We start from the raw sequence: 6464 nt of genomic DNA, 5'->3' as shown, positions 1-6464 counted from the left end.
ATTGGTATGTATTTGAACTTCTAAATTATTCAATTTTGTAGAACAACTCAACGAGTTTGTAGCCCCAACTCATCGTGTTGAAATACTATGGACCGCATGTTTTAAGTGACAAACTCGACGAGTTGTTGGGAAGAAATGAAACCCTAATTCTGGGGTTTTGCACCCTATTTAAACGACTTAAGCCTCATAAGTTGGCCTCATTTCCAGCCTCCACTGTCCTAAACCCTAACCTCGAAACCCTAAGGCATCTTTGAGTGATTGTGAGCCATTTTTGAGTGTGTTGTGTGTGTTTGAAGCCATTGGAAGAAAGGGGGCATGGGGATACAAGAAGGAGCTGCTAGATCCAGAATCCTTGCTTCATTTTCGACATCTTTCTGGTAAAAAGTCTCAACCTTGCTTTGTGGTTGCTTAGATCTTCATCTTAGTGTTCTTTTGCTTGTTTTTTTCCAAATGAAGTGGTCATTGGGAGTTGGACGTCCCCTATGGACAAACCCTTTCAAATCTAGGGTCTTAAGGAGCTTTCATGGCATAAAGTTGCCAACTTTATGGCCCTAAGAGCTCCATGCACCTTCTAAGCCCTTGTTTTGGCCTATTAAGCTTCAAATGGCCTTGCATGGGAGTAAAGTTGAATACTTTACGTGACCTTTTAGCTTTTAAGGTCCAGATCTATGTTCATGAGAATTATCTTGGTGATATGATGATTTTTGGATTAGGTTATAAGCCTTTTTGGATTAGTGGCTTAATGCATTAAGTGGGTTGGCAAACTGATAAACTCGACGAGTTCATAAGGGAACTCGGCGAGTTGGTTTGGGATTGTCCCAATTCTGTTGAAAAAGGAGGAACTCGACGAGTTGATTCGAAATATCGCGATTATGTGATTCATGGAAACTCTGCGAGTTGAAGGAAAACTCGACGAGTTGGGTCAACTCGGAGCTTTGACTTTGACTTTGACTTGGATGTTAACCTTGACTTTGACTTTGACCAAGGATGACCCTTTAGGGGTTATGAAGTATGGAATGGTATCTAAGGGAATTTTCTGTTTAGGGGTTGAGTAGAGCTGATTCCAGAGCAGAGGCGTATTCAGCTATCATCCGACATTGAGGTGATTTTTCCTCACTTGGTTTATTGGGTCTAAGGCACCAATGTCGGCCCTTGTCGATATGATAGGATGTAGGGAGTTTGCGTGACCCTTGCATGTGTTATGTACTGCTATGCATACCGAGCGGGGCTCGATTCCAGGCGAGGTCTGAGGACTGGGACATAGGCTATTGTGTGAGATTCATGTATGTGCTAGCATATTTATATGATATTGATTGTATTGTGTAGCGGGCGAAGCCCAGAGACAGGCAAGGCCTGAGAATAACATATATGTGTACGGAGCGGGGGTCGATGACGGGCGAGGCCTGAATCCGGACGGGGTCCGAGGTCTGGCGGGGGCCCAGTATGTGATTTATTATTGTATGGTATGGGGTAGTTTGGGGAACTCGCTAAGCTTTGTGCTTACGGTTTTCAGTTTAATGTAACAACCCAAAATTTTCAAATACAATTTTCATTTTTAATTAGCCAAACATTCCCATAAAATGTGAAGTAACATTAACCACTGTTGTTCAAAATTCATAACATTAACATTTTATTCAAAACATCAGAGTGTCCCATCAAAACAAATGTCGGAGAGTGCATGCCGCGCCATCAAGGCTTTCCCTTGCCCTTAGGCTCAGATGTACCTGAAACAAATCAACAAAATGTAAGTTAATGCTTAGTGAGTTCCCCAGAGCATACCCTACACACAATCCACATAAACACATATCATATTAGTTATGAAAGCTACATATACCACATAAGCCATGCATACAAACATATAAGGATGCCATGGGCTCCCCTTACATGGTCTTATACCAAAGTGTCATGGGCTCCCCCATGGTCTTTAACCGACAAGCCATGGTCTCCCCCACATGGTCTTTCATTCGACTACCATGGGCTCCCCCCATGGTATTTAACTATTAAGCCATGGGCTCCCCCACATGGTCTTATCCAAGTGCCATGGGCTCCCCCCATGATCTTCCCTGCAAGTATCATATAATCACTAGCATACCACTTAGCATATAGCTATCTATCATACCACATATCTCTACTACAGCTAGTGTACCACATATCACAAAATGGACCGGCCTTGGTGCCTTAGACCCATTGGTATGGCGAGGAGTCTCACTGAAGGGTCTAGTTTATGGTTTGGGCTAGGCTATCTGTTGTATAAGTCTTAATAGGTCTTTTGTAATGAAATAGAGTTGTTTGGAGGTGTTTACGGTCAGTAGTCTGTTTACGGCCAGCCATTCCCCTATATATAGGATGTGTCAGAGTCTGTCAGTGGTTGTTGTCAGTCCACAGAGTTTACGGTCATTTATGTGTGTCCAAGTTATACTCGACGTTTCTTTGATATAAACGTGTGCAAGGCTTGGTTTAATCTACTTCTACTCCATTCTTATCTTGTTTGATTGTTAGATTGCTTGATCACTGGTTAAGATCCTTGATTTCAGGGCCTTACACTCACCTATGTCTGCTGAATCCGAAAGCTGCTCTCCTAACAGTCTGTAACCACCCGTGCTGAACAATAATACCATTACCCAAGGTTAGGGCTGAACACAATCCAATTGAAGAACCCAAACCCTAAGTCCTTTCACAATGGCCCAAAAAGTCTTCCTTTGCTAATGGGTCGAAAGTCCATGTCCAAAATTATTAATGGGCCTCATGGCCCAATAAAGCCCAACCATAGGAACCATGGCCCAAAACAGATAAGTTGGCCCACTAACTCCAAAACGTGACCAAGCCCGAAGGCTTACAAGCCCAACACAAGTCCGAGTCTATCTGATGTGCATACGCCTTGCGTACCACCCTGGTACGCACAACGTACTGAGTCCCTGAGCCGTATGCGCTGCGTACTCTAAGTTACGCCCATCGTACAAACAAATTAAGCATATTTTCCATTAAGTGCTTAATACTCGATGTTCTAACGTCCAAACATTAGATCTGATTTCATTAAGACGTCCTAAGGCATAAAGTTGGCAACTTTATGCCTTTGCATGTCCCATATGTTCCCAACAACCCATTAAGACCTTTCCAAGAGTCTTAATCCAGGCATGAGGTCAAAACCCATCAAGAATCCATTTTTATGCTATGAATGGACCAAAGGACTTCAGATCTATCCTCCCTAAGCTCTGGAGTTGCTCAAACTCTCAAGAGGGGGTTCAAGAACACAAAAAAGGGACTAAGGAGAAAACCCTAGCTCTAGAAATGCAAGTGATAACCAAGGTGAAAGCTTTTTACCTCCTTAAGCTTTCTAACACTCAAAAGCTCAAGAGCACACTCTCTAATGAATTTAGGGTTTTCAGGGACGTTTGAAGGTGAAGGAGGTTGGTTAGGGTGAAGGTCAAATGAGATAAGGATGCTTATATAGGTCTCGAGTCCAGAAATTATGGTTTGAACATTCGTCACGTACGCCCCACGTACCCTTTGGTACGCCCAGCGTACGTGCTGGCCCTCCGCGATGATCCATGCATGGAAGCTAAGTGTACCCATGAAGTACGCCCAGCGTACTTAAGGGACTTATTATGTAATATTTAAAATTTCAAGGGCTTCAAAGGTAATACCTGATTTAGAGTGTATAACTCTCGCCCACTTGAACTAGACTTCGTCCTCGAAGTCCGTATATGCAAACAGATCAGAGTAATGCTCCTGCGTCTCATCCTTCGGCTCCCATGTCCATTCGGAGCCCCTTCAGTACTGCCATTGCACCTTTACTCTCTTCACTTTCTTGTTCTGAAGAACCTTGGTCTTCCTATCTAAAATCGCAACGGGCCTCTCAATGTAGTTCAGGCTCTCATCCGCCTGAATCTCGTCCAGAGAGACGACCGCGGCCTCGTCCGTGACACACTTCCGAAGCTGTGACACATGGAAGGTGTTGTGAATCTGGCTAAGCTCATCCGGCAGCTCCAAACGATAGGGCACCTTGCCCACACGGTCCGTAATCCTGAACGGTCCAATATATCGGCGGCCCAACTTGTCTCTCTTCCGAAACCTGATGACTCCCTTCCATGGCGACACCTTTAGTAACACGAATTCCCCCCACCTGGAAATCAAGATCCGATCGCCGCCGGTCAACATAGCTTTTCTGACGGCTCTGTGCGACTCACAGCCGGTCTCGCACTTGCTCAATCAGCCCAGTAGTCTTGAGCACTACCTCAGTGCTCCCCATGAATCGGTGTCCAACCTCGAACCAACAAACCGGGGTCCTACACCTCTGACAATACAACATCTCAAACGGAGGTCGGTCGATACTGGCATGGTTACTGTTATTGTATGAAAACTCTGCCAACGGGAGGTATGTATCCCAACTACCTCCAAAATCCAACACGTATGCCCAAAGCATATCCTCAAGTGTTTGGATCATTCTCTCACTTTAGCCATCTGTCTGGGGGTGGTACGCCGTGCTAAAATGCAACTGAGTGCCCAGTTCCTCGTGGAACTTCTTCCAGAATCTAGATGTAAATTGGTCATCTCTGTCAGAGACTACCGACACTGGAACCCCGTGTTTAGCCACCACCTCTCGCACATAAATATACGCCAACTTCTCAGCGGATATACTCTCATAGATCGGAATAAAGTGGGCACTCTTCGTCAACCTGTCCACAATCACCCATATGGCGTCCACACCCCTCGCTGTCCTCGGTAACTTTGTGATGAAGTCCATAGTGATCTCTTCCCACTTCCACATAGGAATGCGTAGCGGCTGAACCTTGCCATGCAGCCGCTGATGTTCGGCCTTGACCTTTCTGCACGTCAAGCACCGCTCCACGAACCATGTGATCTCCCGCTTCATGCAGGGCCACCAATAACTTGGTCTCAGATCTATATACATTTTTTGTAGCCCCCGAATGTATAGAGAACTTGGACTTGTGTGCCTCCTCCTATATATTCTGTCTCACTCCTCCAGTCACCGGTACCCACACCCAGTCACACTGTGTCATAAGGCCTCAACAATCCTGAACAAACAAGGGATACTGGCCCCGAATCCGATCTATCTTCCAGTTCTCTTTCTTCACACCCTATACCTGAGCCTCTTTGATCATCTCCAACAAAGGAGAGATCACCGTCATCCTCAAACAAACGTTCCCAATCGGGGAACCTGCCATCTTGCGGCTCAAAGCGTCGGCCACCACATTGGCCTTCCCTGGATGGTATAAGATCTCACAATCATAGTCCTTCAGCACGTCCAGTCACCTCCTCTGCCGCATGTTGAGGTTCTGCTGATCCATCAATTACTTCAAACTCTTGTGATCAGTATAAATAGTGCACCGTACTCCATACAAGTAGTGCCTCCAAATCTTGAGGGCAACACCACTGCCCCCAATTCCAGGTCGTGGGTGGGGTAATTCGCCTCGTGAGGCTTCAACTGCCTCGAGGCGTAAGCAATCACATGCCCTCTCTGCATCAGCATCGCGCCTAACCCTGAGATCGATGCATCATAGTACACTACCAAATCATCTAACCCCTCAAGTAGTACTAGGATCGGAGCCTCGCATTGTTGGGTTATGAGCATTCTAACACTCCTAAGTGTACATGCAACCCTAAATACCTTGGATCTATGTTTTCTCTATTATACATACAATTATGAACATCCAAGGTATTATCCTAATCTAGCATACAAAATAATAAATATAACAAGATAGAATACATACCTCTTTGATGTAGAATGTCTTCATGAAGCTTGAGTGCCTAGTGCCTCAAGTGTAACACCTCAAATGGTTCACACAACACCAAATACACTTGGAATAACTTGAGAGAAACTTAAACACTCCTTGAAATCGTCTAGCCCTCACACTCACACATTAGTGCACGATTTCTTGAGCCATGGGATTCTTTTATATGGTGGCTATTAGGGTTACACCATGTAACTCATAACTTTACCCATTCCTTATGCTCCATGGATTTTAACCTCCATGGAGTATCCATGGGTCACCCCATGGACTTAGTCCAACATAAGGAATCTTGGATCACAAGCCCACATATATAAGAATGAATGATTTACACAATCAACTCATATATTTAATTAGTCTCCTTTTGATCACTTAATTAATTCCAAATTAATTCTTGATCAATACTAATTAAATAACCTTATTAATATATTAGAACTTATAATATATTAACCAACCTTAAGTGTTATTTCTCTCATTATATTCTATCCAAATGCATGATGCCATGCAACCCAAATGGACCATGCCGGGTCGGGTCAAGTCTTACCAATTATAGTTATGGACTTAGACATTAATCCAACACGCATAACCTCCGTCTCAGGGTCTCAAAAGCCAACTGTTGATCCGTACCCCATCGAAATGTTACATTCTTCTTGGTCAGGCGGGTCAAAGGCACAACAATCTTGGAGAAATCCTGGATGCATCTTCGATAATAGC

The sequence above is a fragment of the Lactuca virosa genome, chromosome 8 (genome assembly GCF_052849685.1).
Source record: "Lactuca virosa cultivar CGN04683 chromosome 8, Lactuca_virosa_CGN04683_v6, whole genome shotgun sequence".
NCBI lineage: Eukaryota > Viridiplantae > Streptophyta > Magnoliopsida > Asterales > Asteraceae > Lactuca > Lactuca virosa.
Note: the sequence above shows the minus strand (reverse complement) of the source record.